The sequence below is a fragment of the Nycticebus coucang genome, chromosome 13, assembly GCF_027406575.1.
Source record: "Nycticebus coucang isolate mNycCou1 chromosome 13, mNycCou1.pri, whole genome shotgun sequence".
NCBI classification, from domain to species: Eukaryota; Metazoa; Chordata; class Mammalia; order Primates; family Lorisidae; genus Nycticebus; species Nycticebus coucang.
This window is the reverse complement of record NC_069792.1, coordinates 58,053,161-58,079,536: the sequence shown is the minus strand read 5'-3', so window position 1 is coordinate 58,079,536 and position 26,376 is coordinate 58,053,161.

Sequence of the window (26,376 nt, the reverse complement as noted above, 5' to 3'; positions counted from 1 at the left end):
CCTGCCAACACCCCATTAGAAGCCATCCCTTTTACAATCAACCACTATCATCTGATAACCTCTTGGGGTTAAGAGTACAGATGTGAGATCTTGGAGATTCCTGACGGGAATACTTCATATCCCAAGTATGTTTTCCCTTGAAAATGACATCACCACAGGGATGCATTTTTCAAATACTTTGGCCATCATGTTATGAAAAGTTCCTTAGAAATATAAAGAAAGAAGTATTTTGTATCTCAAATAAAATTTTTCAGAATCCAGGAATAAGAGAAAAAAAAAAAAAGTTTGCTAGTTAATCAGGCTTCAATGATCTTGTTGTGGCAAGATGACAGGAACAGGCCAAGAATAGTGTCATTACAAAGACAGAATGAATTGTATGACTTTTTGTATCAAATTCTAATTGTGAAACTTCATAGTAAATAGTTTTATTCTTGAAGACAGTTTTTTTATACTTCTGAATTAGAGCTCAGAATTGGTTTGGATTATGTAAAAATCTACTCCTAAACAGAGCAGTCAAAAGGTGCCCCAGGGGTTAAGATTTTCATCCCCAAGTTTCCTCCTACCTGCTATTACTTTATGGGTAAATGTCACTGGAGTTGCTCTATAGCTCCCACTTTAATTTAAAGCACTGACTTCCTCTTACAGTGCTTTGGAAGGAAGATTATAGAACTAACAGAGTGGGCTATGAGGACAAATTTCACATTCAAGGACCAGAAATGAATCACTATTATAGAAGTAATACCTGTACCAGGTCAATTTCTTAAATTCTAATTTTCATGGCTGTGTGTGTGTGGGTGTGTGTGTGTATACCAACTTAACAGTTTTCTTGCAAAGTGTAGACTTGGAAAAAATACATTAAGTATTTTCTGAGGGTCTACTATATACCACTTTTTGGGTTCTATCACTCTCATGCAGAGATAGTAGTTATGATAATAATAATTGATCACATTTACTAAGGAACTACTATGTATCAGGCTCTGTTTAAGGGAACTTCTCATTTTGTTTTTTTACAACAACCCCATAAGGCAGGTACCATTGTCTCTACTGTACAGATGAAGAAACAGAGGTTCAGAGTGATAAAGAAACCAAAGATGTGCACCTAATGGGAAAATGGGCCAGAATTCCTGCCCTGGCAGCCTGGCTTCCTAATCTGGGCTCTCAATAACTGTCAGGCAACATTATTCATGCTCCTCAGAAAAGAGGCAAGACCAGAAATTATTTTAGAGATCTGTAGTGAATGCAGAAAGTGAGTGCACAAAGAAATTGTCCTTCTAAGTAGGGAGATCAAGGAGAACTTACAGAACTTACATTAAAGCTAATGCATAGATCAGTGAGTAGCATTCTTGGATGATCTGAGGAGGGGTGTTTCAGATAAATGGAGCAGGATAAACACACAAGTAGATGCAAAACAGCGACAGGAGACAGTCACTACAATGGGTCAGTGACTGTCAGAGAGTGGGATCTATGCAAATGGAAGGCTGGTCTGAAGTGAGCGGTATGAACATCTCATCTCAGTGAGGGTTTTTTCTTCTTTCTTAACTCCAAGAGGCTTTAAAGGACATTAAGTAGGAAATTTACCCAATTGGATTTTTATTTCAGAACAGTAACCCTAAGATCTGTGTGAGATCAGATTTGAGGGGCCAGACCTGGAGGCAGGAGAATAGTTAGGATATTACGGAACTGTTCAGATATTGGAGCCCAAATTCATCAGTGGTGGCAGAGATGAAGAGATCTGTCTGAGGACTTCTTTGTGCTAGGATCACACTTCTCTTTGAATATTTCTGCTTCAGAAGCTGATGGGCTTGGGTGTGAGGGTGAGGGAGAGGCCGAGGTCACAATGGACTCTAAGGCCACCAGCTTGAGTAACTGAGTGGACGGTGGTGCTGCTTCCTTGGAGAGTATAGGATGGAGAACAGTCTGGGGTGTGAGAAGACTCGAGTTCTGCTTTCAAATTTACCTCCTGATTTCTTTCTTTTCATACACTCCTCTTTTCTCTCCCCATCTCACCTCCTATTGTAATTATTTGAATCTTAGCCTTTTATATCATTGTTTATATCTATCTTCCACACTAAACTATGAGCTCCTTGGCAGCAGAGACTATAATATATTCATCATTTAATAAATCTCTGTCAAATGAGTTAATGAAAAACACAACCTTTTTTGTAAATGGATAATTGAGCATTTGAGGAAAACTCTTCTATAATGGTCAACCATTTTTCCCTCTTCTGCCTTCAAAATACTTAGAACAAAACAGTCTTCTTCTCCAAAATACATTACAAGTTTAAAAGCAGTGATTGTACAATACTCTGATTCTAATCTGTTATTTTTCAGTTTGAAAATCCCCATTCACTTCAAATGTGCATACTTTATCTTTCTCCTTGCCTTCCTCTGGACATGTTTCAATTTGTCTGTGTACTTCTTAAATTGTGATCTTATTCTGATAACCTGACCCATGTAGAATGTAATGTGGCCATTACTTTTGAAGAGGGGTAAAAACAAATTATTTTAATAACTAATCCATAATTATTTTTAAGAAAAAAATAGCATCTAACAACTAAATCAGCAAGTAGATTGTGGCATAAGATGAGAATTTGAAAGCATGGGTTAGTGGGAGTCAAGAAAGCAAAAGATAAAAACTGTATTGCTTTGGAAACTCATAGAAATTGTGTACTAAGGAAGAGTCAGGGATATTTAGCATGAGGAATTAATTTTGGGAGAAATTTAACTGAAATATAATACACAGACACTAAAGTACACAAATTGAAAGTGTATACTTAATGAATATTTACAAAAGAAATATACCCAGGTCATGAAACAGGGTTATCAACACCTAACCCTTCCAACTCTGTTTTGTCCCCTTTTAATCAAGAGGTACTGACTATTGGAGGTCTTCTTTCTCTGTCCCCTCCTAATGAACCTTCACCAAAGTCCAAGTTGATTCTCCACTCCAATCACTTTAGGGTGAAAGAGCTGTGGATCATCAGTGCTAATTGACCACTAATTGAGAGCTTTGCAGGTTCTCTCCCTCTGTGGGGTGTTGTCTCCCAGGCAGTAGCTAATTTGCTTTGCAAGGTTTTTGCTTAATCTTTAGCCTTCAGCTCACACACCTTTGGGATCTAGGAAAAACACCCCTCAAGTCTTCAACACTGTTACTTCTGTTTCATATGACCATCATAGTCTCCTCTGATTTCTCAGTCCTTGATCCATGACCCTCTACCCAAGCCAAACCAGTATTCTCAGACTCTAGTGTTCACTAAGAACGAACAGACGCCTACAGCATTAGCTGAAGTTCATCAACTTTTCTCTAACTGTTTCTTCTCTCTCTGAAATTCTAATCCTTTTAGTCTTCAACATTTCCGAAGCTCTCTAGTGCCTTTAACTACTTCAGAAGTCAGCAAACTTTCTTGTCAAGGCCAGCTAGTAAGTACTTTTGTCTTTAAAGTTCATACAGTCGTTGTCACAATTGCTCAACTATGCTGTTAAGGCACAGAACAGCCATAAAACACGCAGGAAATAGGTGTGGTTGGATTTGGCCCACAGGCTGTAGATTACTAGCGTCTCACATATATAATTATTGTATTTTATTTAATATTTCTAGTCCTTCTCAATGAGTTTACTGGCCTACACATTCTATTCCATCCTGGCTGGAAGCAGAACACTACTAGAGGACTTTTAAGAAAAAGCATGTCTAAGATGCAATTTGAAAAGTTCCTTTGTGGCTATTATGCAAAACTTTCTCTTTATTTTCCCAAACTTTCAGTTAACTTTTCTGTACATGCCAAACTTCTGCGACTAGTATTTGTGGGGGAGAGGTTAAAAAGGGGGCTGAGTTGAATTTGGAGATAAATTTTGATGCTAAAAGAAATCAGTAAATGACACTTTTCTTTTTTGTACCCAGTGAGAGAAATAATTGAGAGATAAATACAGAAGACATGAAATAAAAATATCACTTTCTTTAGGGATAAGCCAGTTGTGAGAGGTTGGGGGGGGGGTTGTCCCACATTATGTCTTCTTTTTCTGCCTTCTTTTGAATGAATTATAATTTCTACTACTTTATGATAGTTAGTATTGGCTTATTAAGAGTATACGTATGTTTAGTAGCAAAGGACAGAGACCTGTAATTCTGCAGTCTGAATATATGCACTGTATGTTTTTATAAATAAGGTTTTATTGGAATATAGCCACATTTATTTATTTATTTATTTATTGCCAATAACTTTTTTGTGCTACAACAGTACAGTTGTCATGCAGTTGTAACAATGACCTTATGGCCTACAAAAACAAAAATATTTACTACTTGGTTATTGACAGTAAAATTTGCTAATCCTTGATCTGAGGTTTACAATATATACCTTAAATCAACACACTTCCCCTATAGTTGTAGGTTTTTTCCATTAATTCTTTCATTTCTGTCATTTTTTGCTTTATGTATGTTGAAACCATGCAACTACAAACTGGTACATACAGATGTAAAAGTGAGATTTTTGAGTGTTTCCTTGGTTGTGTAGGAGCTTTTAAGCTTGGTGTAGTCCCATTTGTTTATTTTTGCTTTGGGGTTGCTTGTGTTTTTCAGGTCTTACTCAAAAATTCTTTGTGCCCAGACCAATGTCATGGAACATTGTCCCAAAGTCTTAATCTAATAGTTTCATAAAGTCAGGTCTTAGATTTAAATTTTTAACCCAATTTTATTGAATGTCTATGAGGAGAGATAGGGTCCTAGTTTTATTGTTGTGCACATTGTTATACCATTTTCCTAGCACCATTTATTGACAAGATTGTCTGTCTTTTCCTCATTGTATGTTCTTGGCAACTTTGTCAAATATGAGTTAGCTATAAATGTGTGGATTTATGGTTGAGTGCTTTCTTCTGTACCCTTGTTCTACATGTCTATTTTTACAGCTGATTTGGTTACTACAGTTTTGCAGTAAATTTTGAGATCACTTAATGTGATATCACCAGCTCTGCTCTTCTTGCTCAGGATTGCTTTAGCTATTTAGGTCTTTTGTGGTCCCTAGGATAATTTTTTCTATTCCTATGAAGAATGTCATTGGAATTTTGATAGGGATTGCATAATACTGCCATCTTCAAATTGTTAATTCTTCTAATCCATGAGCATAGAATATTTTTCCATTTTTGTGTTCTTTTCAATTTCTTTCATCACTTTTACATTTTTTCCTTGTATAATAAATCTGTTATGTCTTTGGTTAAAATGATTCCTAGGTATTTCACATTCTCTGTAGCTATTGGAAATGAAATTGCTTTCTAAATTTATTTCTCCAGTTGTTCACCATTGGAACATATAAATACTACTTATTTTTTATGTTGATTTTATATTCTGCAACTTTACTGATTAATTACTCAATAAAGTTTGATAAATTTTGATAATTTTTTGGTGGGGTCTTTAGATTTTTCTAAGTATAAGATCATTTTATCCATAAACTCTAATTTTTTTTCTTTTTTTATTGTTGTGGATTCATTAAGGGTACAATAAGCCAGGTTACACTGATTGCATTTGTTAGGTAAAATCCATCTTGGAATCGTGTCTTGCCCCCAGAAGGTGTGGCACACACGAAGGCCCCACCCCTCTCTCTCCTTCCCTCTCTCTGCTTTTCCTTCCCCCCACCATGACCTTAATTGTCATTAATTGTCCTCATATCAAAATTGAGTACATAGGATTCACGCTTCTCCATTCTTGTGATGCTTTCCTAAGAATAATGTCTTCCACTTCCATCCAGGTTAATATGAAGGATGTAAAGTCTCCATTTTTTTTAACAGCTGAATAGTATTCCATGGTATACATATAACACAGCTTGTTAATCCATTCCTGGGTTGGTGGGCATTTAGGCTGTTTCCACATTTTGGCGATTGTAAATTGAGCTGCAATAAACAGTCTAGTACAAGTGTCCTTATGATAAAAGGATTTTTTTTCCTTCTGGGTAGATGCCCAGTAATGGGATTGCAGGATCAAATGGGAGGTCTAGCTTGAGTGCTTTGAGGTTTCTCCATACTTCCTTCCAGAAAGGTTGTACTAGTTTGCAGTCCCACCAGCAGTGTAAAAGTGTTCCCTTCTCTCCACATCCATGCCAGCATCTGCAGTTTTGAGATTTTGTGATGTGGGCCATTCTCACTGATGGTATCTCAGGGTGGTTTTGATTTACATTTCTCTAATAGATAGGGATGATGAACATTTTTGCATTTGTTTGTTAGCCACTCGTCTGTCTTCTTTAGAGAAGGTTCTATTCATGTCTCTTGCCCATTGATATATGGGATTGTTGGCTTTTTTCATGTGGATTAATTTGAGTTCTCTATAGATCCTAATTATCAAGCTTTTGTCTGATTGAAAATATGCAAATATCCTTTCCCATTGTGTAGGTTGTTTCTTTGCTTTGGTTGTTGTCTACTTAGCTGTACAGAAGCTTTTCAGTTTAATGAAGTCCCATTTGTTTATTTTTGTTGTTGTTGCAATTGCCATGTCAGTCTTCTTCATGAAGTCTTTCCCCACGCAGGCCAATATCTTCCAGTGTTTTTCCTATGCTTTCTTTGAGGATTTTTATTGTTTTATGCCTTAAATTTAAGTCCTTTATCCATCTTGAATCAATTTTTGTGAGTGGGGAAAGGTGTGGGTCCAGTTTCAGTCTTTTACATGTAGACATCCAATTCTCCCAACACCATTTATTGAATAGGGAGTCTTTCCCCCAAGGTATGTTCTTATTTGGTTTATCAAAGATTAGGTGGTTGTAAGATGTTAGTTTCATTTCTTGGTTTTCTATTTGATTCCAAGTGTTTATGTCTCTATTTTTGTGCCAGTACCATGCTGTCTTGACCACTATGGCTTTGTAGTATAGACTAAAATCTGGTATGCTGATGCCCCAGCTTTATTTTTATTACTAAGAACTGCCTTAGCCATATGGGTTTTTTTCCGGTTCCATACAAAACACAGAATCATTTTTTCCAAATCTTGAAAGTACGATGTTGGTATTTTGATAGGAATGGCATTGTATACGTAGATTGCTTTGGGAAGTACAGACATTTTAAAAATGTTCGTTCTTCCCATCCATGAGCATGGTGTGTTCTTCCATTTGTCAAAATCCTCTGCTATTTCCTTTCTGAAGATTTCATAGTTTTCTTTATAGAGGTCCTTCACCTCCTTCATTAGGTATATTCCTAGGTATTTCATTTTCTTTGTAACTATGATGAAGGGGGTTGTGTCCTTAATTACTTTCTCATCTTGAATGTTATTGGCATATACAAAGGCTACTGACTTGTGGACATTGATTTTATATCCTGAAACATTACTGTATTTTTTGATGACTTCTAGGAGTCTTGTGGTTGAGTCTTTGGGGTTCTCTAAGTATAAGATCATGTCATCAGCAAAGAGGGAGAGTTTGACCTCCTCTGCTCCCATTCCCTTTATTTCCTTGTCTTGCCTAATTGTATTGGCTATAACTTGCAGCACTACGTTGAATAGTAAAGGTGACCGAGGACAACCTTGTCTGGTTCCAGTTCTTTTTTTTTTTTTTAATTTTTTTTATTAAATCATAACTGTATACAATGATGTGATTATGGGGCATCATACACTCACTTCATAAACCATTTGACACATTTTTATCACAGTGGTTAACATAGCCTTTCCAGCGTTATCTCAGTTACTGTGCCAAAACATTTACATTTCCTCTTTCCTCTGGAAAGAGGAAAAGCTTTCAGTTTTACTCCATTCAGTAAAATATTAGCTGTGGGTTTGTCATAGATATCTTCAGTCAGTTTTAGAAATGTGCCACCTATGCCTATACTCTTCAGCGTTCTAATTAGAAAAGGATGCTGGATTTTATCAAATGCTTTTTCTGCATCTATTGAGAGGATTATATGATCTTTATTTTTGCCTCTGTTAATATGGTGGATAACATTTATGGACTTGCATATGTTAAACCAGCCTTGCATCGCTGGGATGAAACCTACTTGATCATGATGAATGACTTTTTTGATGATAAGCTGTAATCTATTGGCTAGGATTTTGTTGAGAATTTTGTTGAGAATTTTTTCATGAGTGAGATTGCTCTGAAATTCTCCTTTTTGGTTGGGTCTTTTCCTGGTTTTGGTATCAGGATGATGTTTGCTTCATAGAATGTGTTGGGAAAGATTCCTTCTTCCTCAATTTTTTGGAATAATTTCTGCAGTACAGGAATAATCTGTTCCTTGAAGGTTTGATAGAATTCTGGTGTGAAGCCATCTGGACCAGGGCATTTTTTGGTTGGAAGATTTTTTATTCTTTCTTTGATCTCAGTGCTTGAAATTGGTCTGTTCAGGAGCTCTATTTCTTCCTGGCTGAGTCTAGGGAGAGGGTGTGATTCCAAATATTGATCCATTTCTTTCACATTGTCAAATTTCTGGGCATAGAGTTTCTGGTAGTATTCAATGATGATCTCTTGTATCTCTATGGGATCAGTTGTTATTTCCCCTGTATCATTTCTGATTGAGGTTACTAGACATTTTACTTTTCTATTTCTCATTAGTCTGGCCAATGGTTTATCTATTTTATTAATTTTTTCAAAAAACCAACTCCTTGTTTTATTAATTTTCTGAATAATTCTTTTGTTTTCAATTTCATTGATCTCTGATTTGATTTTGGAGGTTTCTTCTACTGACATTAGGCTTAAATTGTTCTTCTTTTTCCAACTCCATAAGATGGCTTGTGAGTTTGTTGATGCTTTCTATTTCTGTTTTTTGAATGTAGGCATCTAAAGCAATGAATTTTCCTCTCAAAACAACTTTTGCAGTATCCCACAGGTTTTGGTAGCTTGTGTCTTCATTGTTGTTATGCTCAAGGAAGTTAATGGTTTCCTGTTTTATTTCTTCCTCCCATCTGTTATTCAACAGAAGGTTGTTTTAATTCCATGTCTTAGTGTGGGGTTGAACGTTTTTGTTAGAGTTGAGTTCCACCCTTAGTGCTTTATTGTCTGAGAAAATACAAGGTAAAATTTCAATTCTTTTGATTCTGTTGATATTTGTTTTGTGTCCCAGGATATGATCAATTTTGGAGACTGTTCCGTGGGGTGATGAGAAGAATGTGTATTCTTTATCTTTGGGATGAAGTGTTTTATATGCGTTTATCAAGCACAGTTGTTCTAGGGTCTCATTTAAATCTCTTATACCTTTGTTTAAATTCTGTTTAGAGGATCTGTCCAGCTCTGTATGTAGAGTGTTAAAGTCCCCTGTTATTATGGTATAATTGGATATGATATTGCTCAGACTGAGTAAGGTCTGTTTCAGGAATCTGGGAGCATTTAAATTGGGTGCATAAGTATTTAGAATTGAAACGTCTTCTTGTTGTATTTTTCCCTTGACCGATATAAAGTGACCATCTTTGTCTTTTTTGACTTTAGTTGCTTTAAATCCACGTGTATCTGAAAATAAGATTGCAACTCCTCTTTTCTTCTGAATTCCATTTGCCTGAAAAATTGTCTTCCAACCCTTGACTCGGAGCTTTAATTTGTCTTTTGAAGCCAGGTTGTTTCTTGGAGACAGCAAAAGGATGGCTTGTGTTTTTTAATCCAGTCAGCCAATCTATGTCTCTTCAGTGGGGAATTCAAGCCATTAACATTTATTGAGATAATTGATAAGTCTGGTAGTGTTCTGTTCACCTTATTTTATGAGAGTCCATTGCTTAGTTTTATCTTTTGCATCAGTGTGGAGGTTAGGTTCTGTCCTTTAATTTCTGAGTTTTTACTTTGATGCTGATCCATTTTGATGGTCAGTGTGTAGAACAGGTTGAAGTATTTCCTGTAGAGCTGGTCTTGTTGTGGCAAATTTCCTCCATGTTTATATATCCATAAATGATTTGATTTCTCCGTCAATTTTGAAGCTTAGCTTAGCAGGGTACAAAATTCTGGAAGTTGTTCTGTTTAAGTAGATTAAAGGTAGATGACCATTGTCTTCTTGCTTGGAAAGTTTCATTAGAGAAGTCTGTGGTAACTCTGATAGATTTGACCCTGTAGGTCAACTGGTGCTTACTCCTGGCAGCTTGCAGAATCTATTCTTTTGTCTTGACTTTGGACAGCTTCATCACAATGTGTCTTGGAGAAGCTCGGTTAGAGTTGAGGCAACCTGGGATCCGATATCCCTCTGAAAGCAGTGTGTCAGAATCTTCGGTGATATTTGGGAAATTTTCTTTTATAATATGCTCTAGTGTGGCTTCCATTCCTCTGGGGCTCTTCTTCACCTTCTGGGATTTCTATAATTAGTATGTTGGAACGCTTCATAAAGTCCCATAATTCTGACAGTGAACGTTTTGCTTTCTCTCTCTTCTTTTCTCCCTCTTTTACTATCTGAGTTATCTCAAGAACTTTGTCTTTTACCTCTGAAATTCTTTCTTCTGCATTGTCTAACCTGTTTCTGATACTTTCCATTGCATCTTTAAGTTCCCTAATTGACTGTTTCAGTTCCTTCAGCTCTGCTATATCCTTTTTACATTCTTTATATCGTTCATCTCTTATTTGATTCTGGTTTTGGATTTCCTTTTAGTTATTTTCCACTTTATTAGCAGTTTCCTTCATTGTTTCCATCATTTCCTTTATTGTTTTCATCATGTGTGTTCTAAATTCCCTTTCTGTCATTCCTAACATTTCTGTATTGGTGGAATCCTCTGCAGTAGCTACCTCGTGGTTCCTTTGGAGGGGTTGTTCTGGAATGGTTCTTCATGTTGCCTGTAGTTTTCTGTTGATTCTTCCTCATGAGTGATTTCTTTTATCTATTTCCTTGCCCTAATTTTCCTTTCACTTCCTGTTGCTCTTTAAGTTCCCATGCCTGTGGACTAAGGTTTCGATGAGTCCTTTTTGTATAGGACCAGAAGGATGAGAAGGTTGAAAAGCAAGAAAGGATGAAAGAAAGAAGGAAAGAACAAAAAGAAAATAGATACAGGAAAGGAGGTGGGTAAAAGGAATATTGACAAAAAGAAGAGAGGCACAGAAAGGAGACAGAGCAATATAGGTGTACAGTAGGGTACTTTGACACAACCTTAAAAAACACCAACCTCTGGGGGTGCCCGGTTGCGTGGTTCCCTTGATGTCAGCAACTCTTTGCTAACCTCATCAGACATAGTACCCCACCTCCACCAAGTAGAGAGGAAGGACAAAAATGCTATAAATCAAACCAAAACAAGCAAACAGAAAACTTTACAGGAGAAAATTGGGTGAAAAATCAAATAATAGTGGTAGAAACACTAGCAAAAATTAAGTTCTAGTTATTGAAAAAGGCAGCAGTGGGAAATTGTATTTTTACTAGAAAACTGGAGAAAGAAAAGAAAAAATCTGTATGGAAAAGGTTGAAATTAAAAAACAAAACAACAACAACAGCAGCAAAATAAACAAAAAACAAACAAAACAAAAACCACCAAAAACAAAGCACTATATATATCTTGTTGAATATTGTGTGTGCAACAGGTGGTCTTCTGGGGTATGAGATGTTAATTATAATGCTGATACGACTGGAGGCCTCCACTGATTTCTCAAACCCCACAGGGTAGACACCCTAAGTCTCTTCAGCCCTCTTAAAAGGCACCTTTAGCTTCTAAACTTGCTAAGCAGAAGCTTTCCCAAGAAAGTGCTTGTTGCTGGAATCACTGGCAAAGTGTCTATCCACTTACCCAGTGTGCCAAAACCAATTTCACTCTGCCCCTGAGGGTTATGGCTGTAAGGTGGCTCCAACCCCATCTTTAGGCTGCTCAGTCACTAGGTTACTAGGTCCCGCCCAATCCTTGCTCTGCAACCCCTAGGGTGGACCTTGTTGGAGCAGTTCTCTCACAATGGCTGACTATGGCCCACAGCCAAACACTATTAGCTCCGTCGGTCCAGCTCAGCAGCTCAGTCTGGGGTCCCAGACAATGCCCAAAGTTCTCCACACTCCAACACAAGCTCTCCCCAAGGCAGTTCATCTGAGTGCCAAGTCCAAAAACACCAAAACAGTTCACAGGTAAGGCCTTTCCGGTTTGCAGTCTCACTGCTACTGCACTTACAGCTGTCGGCGGGATTAGACCGATTGAACACACGCAATTACTTGCCAGTTTTCCACTGTTTTTGTCCTCCTCTTGGGGTCCATAAGTCTCTCGCTGACTCCTTGTGTCCTCAGAGGGATGATTATAGGCAGATCCCACCAGCCAGAGATGCCTGGAGTCTTATCTCCGCAGACTCAGGGTGCCCAGATGCAAGGAAGCTGTTACTCGGCCGCCATCTTGCTCTCTTCCCTCCATAAACTCTAATTTTATTTTGATTTTATTCTTATTATAGAATGTTCTTGTTTTTCCTCAATAATACCTTTCCCTTAAAATCCATATTTTCTGATGTAACTATAACCTAAAATTTCCTTTTGTTAGTTATTGCATAATTATCTGTTTTCATCCTTTTACTATAAATTGTTTTGGTCTTTATATTTAAAGTCCATCTCTTATTATCAGCATGTTGTGAAGTTTTGCTTTATATCTAGTCTCACAATCTTATTATTTTGTTTAGAATATTTAGTTCATTTATATTTAAAAAAATTACACATATAGTAAAACTTGTATCAAACATCTTCCTAGATTTTTCCTTCCTATTTAGGCCATCTGTTTTATATTACTTTACTTTTTTATTGTATCTTTATGGGTTAAATAAATATATATTTATTATTCTCTTTTCCCTTCTCTAATTTGTTATATGCTATACATTCTTTTGTTTTCTTTTAGTGGCTACCTGAGAGTTTATGGCATGCTTTTTTAGAGTCTAATACATATTTCTATCTTTATCACTTCCAAAATATACTTAGACCTTATAAATTTAGTTTATCTCCTTCCCTCCTTTTTCATTATTCTAGTCATATATCTTAGTTGCACACATATTTGAAATGTCAAAAGGCACTATTATAACTGTTTTCTATAACCAGTTTATACTTGTATAGCCTCAAATATATTGACATGTAATATTTATTTTAAAACATATGTATCCTTTCTGTTACTCTTTTTTTCACCCTTACCCTTCTATTTATCTATCTGAAGTCATTTTCTTTGGCCCGAAGAGGTTCCTTGCATATTTCCTACAGGATAGACCTATTGGTGGTTAATGTCCTTAGCTGCTGTTCTGAAATTATTTTTATTTTTTTATTAAGTCATATATGCATAGATCATAAATACATTTATGCCTTTGTGGGATTCTATGTGTTGATTATTTGAACAAATTGGAGTGCTTACATCCTACTAATTAACATAGCTTTCACCTCATTTACTTAATCACAGTGTTAAGACATTTGTGTTCAATACTTGATAGATTTGACTTATACCCTTGCTCCATAATTGTCATCCCACCATTAGCCCTCCCTCTATAAAACTACCCCCTCCTTTCCTATCCTCCTCCCGTTCCCTCCTTCATCCTGGGCTATTCATCTCTCATATGAAAGTGTGAGTGATTGTAAATTGGTTTTATTGTAGTACTGAGTACATTGGATATTTTTTTCCCACTCCTGAGATACCTTACTAAGAAGAATATTTTCTATCTCCATCCATGTAAACATAAAAGAGGTAAACTCTCCATCTTTTTTTAATGCTGCATAGTATTCCAGGGTATACATATACCATAATTATTAATCCATTCATGGGTTGATGGGCACTTGGGCTTCTTCTAAGACTTGGCAATTATGAATTGAGCTGCAATGAACAATCTGGTGCAAATATCTTTATTGCCAAGTGATTTTTGTTTTTTTGGATATATACCTAGTAGAGGAATTGCAGGATCAAATAGCAGGTCTACATTTAGATCCCTGCCTCCAAAGTTCTTTCCAAAAGGAATGTACTAGCTTGCACAGTCCCACCAGCAGTACAGAAGTGTTTCCTTTTCTCCACATCCATGCCAACATCTATGGTTTCGGGATTTTGTGCAGTGAGCTAATCTTCCTGGAGTTAGATGATATCTCAAAATGCTTTGGTTTGCATTTCTCTGATGATTAAAGATGATGAGCATTTTTCCATGTATCTGTAGACCATGCACCTGTCTTCTTCAGAAAAGCTTCTGTTCATGTCTCTTGCCCACAATGAAATGGGATCACTTGTTCTTTTCTTATTAATAAGTTTGAGTTCTATGTCGATTCTGGTTATTAGACCTGTGTCAGAAATATAACCTACAAAGATCCTCTCCCATTCTGAGGGCTGTCTACTTGCTTTACTTACTGTGTTCTTGGCAGTGCAGATGCTTTTTAGTTTGATCATATCCCAGTAATGTATTTTTGATGTTGCTTCAATTGCCCAGGGGGTCCTCCTCATAAAGTTCCCAGGCCAATTTTTTCAAGTGTTCCCCTGTACACTCTTCAAGAATTTTTATTGTTTCATGTCTTAAGTTTAAGTCCTTTAACCAGTGAGTCAATTTTTGTTAGAGGAGAAAGGTGTAGGTCCAGTTTCAGTCTTCTACAAGTCAACAACCAATTCTCCCAGCACCATTTATTAAATAGGGAATCTTTCCCCCAATTTATATTTTTGATAGGCTTATCAAAGATCAAATGATGATAAGTGTCTGGGTTCATATCTTCATTTTCAATCTTTTTCCATACATGTACCTCTCTATTTTGTACCAGTACCAAGCTGCTTTGATCACTATAGATTTATAGTATAGTCTGAAGCCTGGTAGCTTCATACCTCCTGAATTCTTTTTATTTCTGAGTAATATCTTGGATGTTTGAGGGTTTTTTTTCTGTTTCCATATAAAAGGAAGTACTAATTTTTCCAGATCTTTAAAGTATGACAGAGGTACTTTAATAGGGATTGCATTAAATGTATAGATTGCTTTGGGAAGTATAGACATTTTAACAATGTTGATTCTTCCCAGCCATGAGCATGGTATGTTTTACAATTTGTTAACATCTTCAGCTATTTCTTTTTTCAGAGTATCAGAGTTCTCTTTATAGAGATCTTTCACGTCCTTTGTTAGATACACTTCTAGATATTTCATCTTCTTTGGCACTATAGTAAAAGGAATAGAGTCCTTGATTGTTTTTTGATCTTGACTATTGTTGGTATATATAAAGGCTACAGATTTGTGAGTAATGATTTTATATCCTGAGATGCTGCTATATTCCTTGATCACTTTTGGGAGTTTTGTAGTTGAGTCCCTAGGGTTTTCCAGATACACAATCATATCATCTGTGAAGAGTGACAGTTTGATCACTTCTGATCCTATTTGGATACTCTTGATTGCCTTCTCATGCCTGATTGAGATGGCTAAGACTTCTGTTACAATAATAAACAGCAATGGAGACAATGGGCAACCTTGCCTGGTTCCTGATCCGAGTGGAAATGATTTCAATTTTATTCTATTAAACATGATATTGGCTGTGGGTTTGCTATAGATGGCCTCTACCAGTTTAAGAAATGTTCCTTCTATATCTATTTTCTTAAGTGTTCTGATCAAGAAAAATGCTGGATATTATCAAAAGCTTTTTCTGCATCAATTGAGAGAATCATATGGTCTTCGTTTTTTATTTTGTTTACGTGATGTGTCATATTTATAGATTTGTGTATATTGAACCATCCTTGGGACTCTGGGATGAAACCCACCTGGTCATGGTGTATAATATGTTTTATGTGTTACTAGATTCTGTTTGCTAGAATCTTATTGAATATTTTTGTATCAATATTCATTAGAGATATTGGTCTATAATTTTCTTTTTTTGTTGGGTCTCTTCCTGGTTTGGGGATCAGGGTGATATTTGCTTCATAGAATGTGTTTGGGAGTATTCCTTCTTTTTCTATGTTTTGGAAAAGATTAAGTAATACAGGTACTAGTTCCTCTTTAAAGGTTTGGTAGAATTCTGATGTGAAGCCATCTGGTCCCAGGCTTTTCTTTGGGGAGAGATTTCTTATAATTGATGCTATTTCAGACCTTGATATAGGCTTGTTCAACATTTCCACTCCTTTCTGGCTAAGTCTAGGAAGGCGTTGTGTTTCCAAATGTTGATCTATTTCCTTCAGATTTTCATACTTCTGAGAATAGTTTTTTGTACTATTCATTAAGGATTTTTTAAATTTCTAAGGAGTCTGTCATCATTTGGCCTTTATCATTTCTGATTGATGAAATTAGGGATTTTACTCTTTATTTCTGGTTAGGTTGGCCAACAGTTTATCTATTTTATTGACCTTTTCAAAAAACCAACTTTTTGGTTTATTGATCTGTTGTATAATCCTTTTGTTTTCAATTTCATTTAATTCTCCTCTAATTTTAGTTATTTCTTTCCTTCTGCTGCATTTGGGGTTGGAATGTTCTTACTTTTCCAGTTGCTTGAGATGTCCCATTAAGTTGTTGAATTCCTTTCTTTCCATTCTCTTAAGGAAGGCTTGCAATGCTGTAAATTTCCCTCTTAGGACTGCCTTGTGGTATCCCAGAGGTTCTGGTAATTCATGTCTTCATTATCATTTTGTTCCTAAATTTGGAAATTTCCTTCTTAATCTCATCTATAACCCAGCTATCATTCACCATAAGGTTATTTAGTTTCCATGTTTTTGTATGAGTATGCAGATTCCTGTTGTTACTGAGTTCAACCTTTATTCCATGATGGTCTGAGAAAATACAAGGAATGATATCTATTTTTTGAAATTTGCTGACGTTAGACTTGTGACTGAAGATGTGATCAATTTTGGAGGCTGTTCCATGGACTGATGAGAAGAATGTGTATTTAGTTTTGTTGGGATGAAATGTTCTGTAGATGTCTGTTAAATCTTAAGGTTGAATGGTTAAATCTATAATTTCTTTGCTTAGTTTCTTATTGGAGGATCTATCCAACACTGCCAAAGGGTGTTAAAATCTCTGACTATTATGGTGCTGGAGGAAATTGAATTGCTCATGTCTGTTATAGTCTCTCTTATAAATTGAGGTGCATTCTTGTTGGGTGCATAAATGTTAATAATTGAAATCTCATCATGTTGAGTGTTGCCCTTAACAAATATGAAATGACCATGCTTGTCTTTCCTTACTTGTGTTGGTTTAAAGCCTATTGTATGTGCAAATCGAATTGCAACACCTGCTTTTTTCTGATTTCCATTTGCCTGAATTATACATTACCATCTCTTCACCATGAGTCTATATTTATCTTTTAAGGTAAGATGAAATTCTTGTATGCATCAGATATCTGGCCTGAGTTGTTGTATCCAGTCAGCCATCCAGTGCCTCTTTAGAGGACAATTTAAGCCATTCACATTAATTGAGAGTATTGGTAAGCCTGGTAGTATTTTGGGTATGGAGTTTTTCAAAAGTCCAGTGGACATTTTTAATTCTTTGACCACTGTGGAAGTTGGAATTTAATCCAAAATTTCTGAGTGAGTTTACTTTGGTGGTAGAGGATTGGGTTGGTCATTATGGAGGATAGGGCTGAGAATATCCTAGAGAGATGGTTTAGTTATGGCAAATTTCTTTAACATGGGAATGTCATTAAAGTATTTAATTTCTCCATTATAAATGAAACTCAGTTTCACTGAATACAGGATCCTAGGTTGAAAGTTATTTTGTTTTAGGAGATTAAAAGTCGAGGACCACCCTCTTCTAGCTTGAAATTTTTCAGCAGAGAGATCTGCAGTCATTCTAATATTCTTCCCCTTGTAGGTTATGGTTTTCCTATGTCTGGCTGCTTGCAGAATTATCTCCTTCATGTTAACTTGGCAAAGTTAATTATAATGTGTCTGGGAGATATTCTTTTTGAGTTGAGCCATGCTGGAGTTCTGAAACTGTCTGCTATCTGGATTTTAGAATCTCTTGCCATGTTTGGGAAGTTCTCCTCAATTATTTCTTGTAGTAGAGCATCTGTGCCTTTTGAAGCAACCTTGTCACCTTTAGTAATTCCTCTAAGGCAAATATTAGATTTCTTTGAACTATCCCAGAGCTCTCTGAGAGAATGGCCCATTTTTGCTCTCCACTTCTCTTCCTCTTTGAGCATTTGGAGCATTCAAAAGCTTTGTCTTCAATGTCAGAGATCCTTTCTTCTGCCTGCTCTATTCTGTTACTGAGGGATTCTACTGTATTTCTCAGATCTTTGAGGACTGCAAGTTCCTGTCTCCAAATGTCAAAATCTTTGGTGATTTTGTCTTTGAATTTGTTGAATTCTTGAGACAACTTTTGAATTACTTCTTGAAATTCTAGTTCCATATTTACCTCCATTCTGTTGATCTTATTTGCCATCTAAATTCTGAACTCGATTTTTTTGTCAGAAATTTGTTTATGACAAGAAAATTTGTATATAAATTTCTTCTCAGCCATTTGTTTATGAATGGGATCATCTGGCATGTCTGTTTTGTCATTTCTTAGGGGAGTTGATCTACTCTGATTATTCATGTTGCCAGAGTTGTTCCACTGATTCTGCCCCATGATTATTTTTCACTGTTTGGCTAGATAGGCAGGTAAGGTGAAATTGGATTGGGGGCTCCTGGAGTTGTGGTTAACCAGCCCTTTGCCAAGGATCTGAAACTGGTGACTGTAGCTTTTTCCCCTACAGCTTTGCCCCTTACAGTATTACAATCTGAGGCTCTGGGGACCTACATGGTTTGGTGGGGGTAGGTGGTTCTGTCTTGTATTCATCTGGTCTTTTTCCAATCCTAGTAGATCAGTAATTCTGGGTTGAAATCTCAGCTGTGGAGAAATACAAGCAACTAAGACACTCCGCCCCCAAAAGGCAACACCTGAGAGAAGAATATTAACCCTTCTCATTGCCACACAACCAGGGTACCACCCGGGAGGGTCCTTGGGTGATTGGCCCAGGTCCTTGGGTGATTGGCCCAGGACTTACCCCCTAAGTCAATTGACCCAGTCAGTACCAACTCTCAAGTGGGAGAGTTCGAAAGGTCTCCAGCAACTAGATAGCAGAGGACTACTGGGTGTTCAAATGTGGCTCACTCCAGTGCTCTGTGGAGTCAGAAAGGCCCAACCAGTAACAGAGTTGGACCAGGGAACTGGTATCTCTTTCCCCTCCTTGTACCTCTTTCATGCCCAGTCACTGGTAACCCCCCACAGGGCTGTGGTCCTGCTCCCTCCAATAGGCATATGTGCCAGGGCTTTGCATCTGCCAGAGTCAAAGAAATTCAATGCCCCCTCAGCCCAGCCACTACCCTCTGCCACCTGCCACCTGGGGAGGTGATGCCTGCCTGCCTCAGGTCTTCAATGACAACTGGAGAGTTCCACCTGAGCTCAGTCTAAACCTGAGGAAAACAAGTCAGCAAATGATTTTCTCCTTTAGCCACTGCACCTTTGCCCCAGCTGCTCTGCAGCACTGGTATTTCTGTAGGGCAAAGTTTTGCTTCCTCTGTCAGTCCTCAGAATTGGGGAGGTGTCTCTCCAAGATTAGACCCTGGTGGGATCACTCTATTGTTGCTGAATCATCATGAGGGATGTCCCTGCATAGCACCCAGGTGGCTCCCACAGCCAGGGAGATGGCTGTAGCAGTTGCTCAGGGAGTGCAGGGTGGAAGGCTCCAGCAGCAGCTCTGGCAGGGCAGGTGCAAGGTGGCTCCAGCAGGGCAGAGCTTGAGGTGAGAGGCTCTGGCTGGGCAGAGTGTGGGACACATGGCTCTGGCAGGGCAGCTCTTGCTGTGTGGAGTGTACAGCAAGCAGCTCTGGCAGGGTGGTGTGTGGAGTGCCTGTTTCCAGCAGGATGGGGCATGTGGCTCTCAAGCCTACTCCCACAACTTGTTTGCACTTTCACAGAGCCAAGCCCAACTGCCTCCCCAGTTTGTCTGCTGGGTCCACTGTTACAGTGTAGCTTTTCTACAATGGCCCTTGCAGTGCCTGGACCTGGCAATGAAATGCAACCATTTCAGTCTCTTCCAGGCTTCTGGACCATAAGGCAAGTGGGGAAGGGTGGACTAGATGTTCAAAATGGCAGGGAAAACATTAGTTCAACTTTCATGCCTGGCAAGAGAGTGTTCAGGTGCACAGCAGAGTCCCTCTGGAGAACTATTCCCTTTTCCTGCAACTCTTTCCCGTAGGGTGAGACCTGAGGTCCTCAGTTCATTGTTCTCCTGTAGAAAACCTATAGCAAGCCAAAAAGAAGGAAAAAAAAAACACTCTTGGGGGAGGGGTAGATACTTTTCCTTTGGGATGAGTTTTGTACCTAAAATTTGCTTCCTTGGAGTCGCAGCTTGCCTCAGCAGAAGTGACGTGCAGTTATCACTCTTCTCTCTCCACTCGGCTCCCAGTCTTCAGCATTGTTGTTCAAAAATTTGAAGGCATTGAGAAAAAAAGAAATGAAAAAAAAAACTTCAAAGAAACAAAAATGACTTAGAGCTGATATTTTTCAAAGAAAATGGTGAAAGTTTGAATAAAATGGACTAATCTCTTTAAAGGCCTGAACTGGGGAAAAAAGTGAAAATTTTCTTCAAAGATGAAGGCATAACAAAAATAATTTCAGAAGGGGAGGAGGGGCAAGATGGCCAACTGAAGCCAGCTTTCAACAGAAGCTCCCATCCAGAGGGAAGGATTATCAATGTCATGGTGAAGTAGACACTCTAGTTTATTTGATATTCTAGAAGTCAAGAAGTGATGTATGATTGCTAATAAGGAACAACAGAAGACAGAACTAGAGCAGAGATTCTAAAACTAGGAAACTAGGAGTCCATGAGCTTGAAGAATAAAAAGAAAATCACATCTTGATTTTCATTAACACCTATCAGAAATTTAGCGTGTGCTTCAGTCTTGACCATAGGCAACAAATCTGGGTGCTGCTAAGAATACCTGTCCCCTAGCCACCAACAGAAATCAGTTGCATACTTGCACACAAACTTCATGCCCACTGTATTACATTTCAGTTATTGTAGATACCTTGCAATATTTTTCACACTGATCACTACTTAGAAATTACACCAGTTATTAGATAAATAAGTAAATTTTGTTATTAATGAATTGGTAAAGTATACACAATAAACATTTCTATTAAATATCTCTTATAACGTAAAAATATTTTGATAACTCAATTTTCAATGACATTTATCTCCTTTGTAATCCTACATATTTTATGTATCCAAAAACAGGACCTGAAAATTTATTATTTTGAAGTCCACAGGCTTCACCAATGGTAAAGGGCATCCACCACAGAAAACGAACTCCTGGACTAGAGGACCTGAGGCAGCAGTGGACAGCAGAGCAAGGAGTGGGGTGTAAATCTGATCAGTTGAGTGCACCAGGAGTTTTGAGGAGAAAAGCCCAGTGCTCTCCTGCCTATGACCCTTCATGGAGCTGGGGAAGAATGCAATGACCCAGGCCTGGCAGCTTCTGAGACATTTTCCTGAGCATTCTTGTAAAACAGCAACCACATTGCCATATTTGCCTGGAATTTGATTTCCAGGCCAAGTGTCAGCTTTTCCATGCTAAGACTCCTCAAGTTTTGGCCCGAGTTTTCCTGCTGTCAAGGCCCAGCCCTTTCAGTACCTCCACCACCTGCCAGAAAGAATGGATTCATGGAATTTTGGCTGCCACTTCTGAGTCACATCCTCAGCCACAGGCTTCCACCTGTGCCTCAGGAGGCTTGGACTACAACGTGCTTGAGGATACAAGTGGCACTGACCTGGGCCTGGTCAGGGCAGTGTGTCCTTCCTTGATGGGTAAGAAGCCTTTATAAATCAGGCCAATTTCCTCCTCTCTCCTCCAAAAAGACATTTGCTTCTCAGAGAGTCTGAGTTTTTTCTATCTTATCTAGAAATCTGAGTTTCTCCCAAGTTGATTCTTTTTCTATCATCCAGCAACAAATTTAACACAGGAAATGGTGGGAAGAAAGTCGTACGCAATGGGAGGATATTGTTATAAATAGGGGTCCTTGCTGTGACTTTCTTAAACAGGTTGCTAATGTTTTCGGGCAATGGTAAAGCTACTGTTCAAAGGCTGGTGAGAATGTTATCTGTGGAAATGAAATATAACTCCTTTCAAACTACTCCTTTTTCAAAAGTGAAGTAACCCCCATTACAACTTTGGTTTGAGAAAATAGTCCAACTGAATGAGAGGAGTAGGCCAACTTTCTCAAGATAATGGTATGAAAAATGAGTGTTGCCTAGAGATAATGGTGTAAGAAATGAGTGTTGCCTAGAGATAATGGTGTAAAAAATGAGTGTTGCCTAGAGATAGTGGTGTAAGAAATGAGTATTGCCCCCTGCTGAAAATTCCCTATCCTCAACTGAGCCTTGAAGCCAGGACCTGAAAATTTATGAAGAACACATAAAATTGTTCAATTATGAAACCCTTTATATTATTTATCTGATCCTTTTCAATTAGACTGACCATGGATAGCTATTGTATGAAGGAAAGTATCACCAGATCCACTGAAAAGGCTCAAGGAGTCCACATCTGATGAGAAAGAAAGAAACCAAAGCAGAACTATGAAAGAAATCAGATATTTTTAAAGGGCTGGATCAAGAAGGAGGCAAGAAATGGTGCTGGGAGAACTAGTGAGCCCCATGTAGAAGACTGAATCTGAAACCACACCTCTCACCACTCATAAAAATTGACTCAATAAATAAAATATTTAAGTTTAAAACATGAAATGGTAACAATTTTAGGAGAAAGTATAGGGGAAAACACTTTTACGATATCAGCCTGGGAAAAGAGTTTATGAAGAAGACCCCCTCAGCAAGTGTAGCAACACCAAAAATACACAAATGGGCAATAGAAATAAAAGAGAATCATTCAGGTCCTGCAACAATATCTGGTGTATAGTAGGAATTCAATAAATATTTATTAAATGAACCAATGGCATGTGAATGAATAAAACCAATACTATGTTTTGCCATTTTTATGTTCATAACACCATCCAACCACCAATTGAAGAGGATCTAGGTTTTGGCTAAAATCCAATAGGCTCTCTAGAATTGGTTATTTCAAAGCTGGTGACTACAGGAATATCCATTAATAGGCAACTGACTTAGCAAGGAGTCTACTTTAATGACTTCTAGGCCCAAAGGAATACAATTTAAAAATAAGAGAGAGTAGTAATGAAATGTAAAACTAGGAAAGAGAGAAGATAAAGGAAATGAAATTGCCCTGCCTTTCTCTCATGACAGAAAGTATTATTTCCATTGCAGACAGACAGATGTATAAATTATAAAGCAATTAGGAAACTATGTCTCTTCCAATCAGAGATGTACTTATACAAGTTTTTCAAAATGGCAAGTGAAGATCTTTCAACTAGTGTATGGATGGATAGATGGATTGAGATATTAAGAGACAGAGGGGGAAATTGGAGTAGAACAAGAACTAGAAAGCATAAGTTAGTTGTCTACCAAGGACTCTGCACAATACTAGCATTGATGGGTTTTTGTTTATCCCAGATTAAATGCAGAATATAAACATTAGGAATTATCTTTGTTTTTAATCACTAGTAGACAAAAATAAAGTGTGTATTTTTCCTCTCTAAAATACATTTATCTTGTCTTTTACCTCCCAGTGTTTTATGGTTGAAGATATGACTTAAAATAGTATCAAGAGGATTGAATCAAACTTAACTTTATATTTTACCTTTGGGTACCAAATATTTAAATCTTTATAATGTAAACAAATAAAAAACTTTTCACAGGGTATCTGTGTCTAATCCCATAAAGAATTCCAAAAAGAAAATATTTTAAGCTATTTTAATCACATTCTAATGAATCCACATTCTCACCTGAATGGGTTATTGATATCATGTCCTCAATGGAAAAAAAAAAAAAAAAACCTATAGGTTTAGGTAATTTGTGTCAATAAATCTAGACATTCAAATCAGATAATTGCTTGGGGAATGAAAATTATTATTATTATTATTATTATTCAGTTGGCCTGAATAGATTGAGTTAACTTCCAGTTGTTGAATATAATCTTTCTGTCCATTAAAATAATTGCTAATTAGTAATTTTAGTAATTAGTAATTAGTAGATTTACATAAACAATGCAAAATTCCAAAAGTCTAAAATATGCAATAGCTATGTCACTCTACTAGAAATTCTTGAAAATTTAGTTGCGAGGTAGACAGAAATGATTCCTGTCAAAATTTTTGCATTGCTCACAATCAGGAATTAGAACTTTCATTTTCCATACCCTGATAATTCTGCAAACTGAAAATGTAATTTCCCTTTTCATGGGTAAATTCTAACTTTTGTTTTGAAAGCAACAAAAAAAAGCAGTAAAAAATAGAGATAACAAGGTCTTTCTGACTGTGGTGCTCAATGTCCTGCCAGTTATATGGTACATCATTCTTCCAAATGGAAGCCACAGTGTTTAATGCTAATGAAAGTAGTTTCACATAGCATCTTACTTGCCCTATGATTTTCAAAGATTTATGGATAACCAAATATATTCTTATTAGATAATTCAATAGATTTAAAGTGCACTGTTTTTAATAAATTCTTATAAACCATTAACCTATTACATTTTATCCCCACTATTTGTGACTTTGACAACAGGAGATTATATGCAGAGAAATGTACAAATTTAGCTTCCAATACTATATTTATTGTACAAAAGTGAAAACATGTGATTCAAATCAGGTGCAGCTTCATCATGCAATTTAGATAGCCTTAATGGAATTAGATTTAATGTATTAAAAAGTGGCTCTCCCCTCAATTTGTTATATAATAATATTTAACCTATTCCTTTAATATCTGCTAAGAAGTTCAGGGCTGTAAATTTGTCATTAACATCCAAGGGGTGGAAAAGTCAGATCATATTTATATTATTGATGAGGAAATTGAGTCATATCATGCTACAAATGTTTTGCGAAGTATTCTACAACTGTTTAGTATCAAATTTAGAAATAGATTTCTCAACTAACTGGAACTGGACTCATTGAAAAATGACATTTTTTATTATGTGACCTGAGTGTTCCAATGAGAAAACTTTTGCAATGTGATCAAAAAGTATTTGGCTACAGTATATGCATGAGGCAGGGTTGACCCATGAGTCTTCAGCTATTTGACAGTCACTCTTCATTTGTTCTAGTGGTGGTCCAAATGCAAGTTATTGTTACAGGTTCCAGAGATGGGAGAAAGAAGAAATCAGTAATTTCATTCCAGTAATATATCCAGTTTCCTCACTCAATTTTTTAGAATTGAAAGGCCTTAGGTAAAAATAAAAGTTTTACTCTTTTATTTTGGCATGAGCAGGAATGAAGAGAAATTCCAATTATTACTAGCTGTTCAAAGAAAATCTATTTGCAAATGTCAATGTGTCTTCAATGGAGAGGTTTTAGGAAAAGCAAGTATAATTCTGTCATTGACTGAGGACTTGGCTAAGTTATTCAAGGTGCCTTTTTGAAAAGAATGTGAAATTGCAGAGAAAAATTCTGCAGGGGCACATGTGTGCCATAACCTTATTATGTAAATAGAGATAGGAGAAAGAATAGAAGTCATAATTTGGGGTTCCATACCATCATTTACCTTTATGATCCTTGAATAAGTCCTTTCAATTTGGGGGGGATCTGATATATTCATCTGTGAAATGAAGGTATTATGCTAAAATATAACTTTAAGGTACACCACCTCTAAAACACCATCATTGTTAATCTAGTTCTGGTTTTTTGTTTGCTCCTTTGTTTTATAGTGTCCTTGATGTGTTTGGTAGCCTTTAAGGACAAAAGGACATTTCTAAACAGCCTTAACACCTCTACGGTAAACTCTTATATATTGTTTCTGTAGTTTGAAGCCCTCTACAAGACAGAGTGAACTAAAGACTTCAAGGATGAAGAATTTCTGATCACTTATATCAGACCCTTAATGTACTTCTTTGAGAAGAGGCAAATATAAAAATATGGTAATACTGCTATCACTAGAACAAAAGTAACAAAAACTTCTTCATGGAGTTATAAAAATCATTAGAAGCAAGTATTTTTAAAAGCCACATTTTGAGAAATTACTCCATTAACATATTTCTTTGGACATGCATTAATAACTTTTATTTTGGTGATTTTAAAAAATGTCTTTATCCTTTATTCCCTGTTTTCTCTTTATTTCTTCCTATAACTTTTCCTTCTCTTCTAATAGAAACTAGAAAATTGCTATTATGATTATTATTTGTAGTACTTTTAATAGACATACGTGTTTCCTAATCTTAATTTTAAAAGTAGAATAGTCCAAATTTTCTCTGAGAAAAAGCCCTGAAATCATATTGCTGTTTATGTATGTGGTCCCCAGTTGCTCATAGTGTGTCCTCTGCCTCAGCATTTAGCTACGCTGGCTGAGTTCCCCTGCACTACCATCTGCTGAGACACATCACACCTTACTATGGAAACAAATGAGTAGGAATGAAGGGTATTTTTCAGCTCCAAAATTCCTACAAACAACCAGCCTATGGCATCTTGTTTCCTTCATAATTTAAGGAAAATGAATAAAACAGCATTACCATTACACCAAGTGTAGTGTAGCTTTAAGCACATC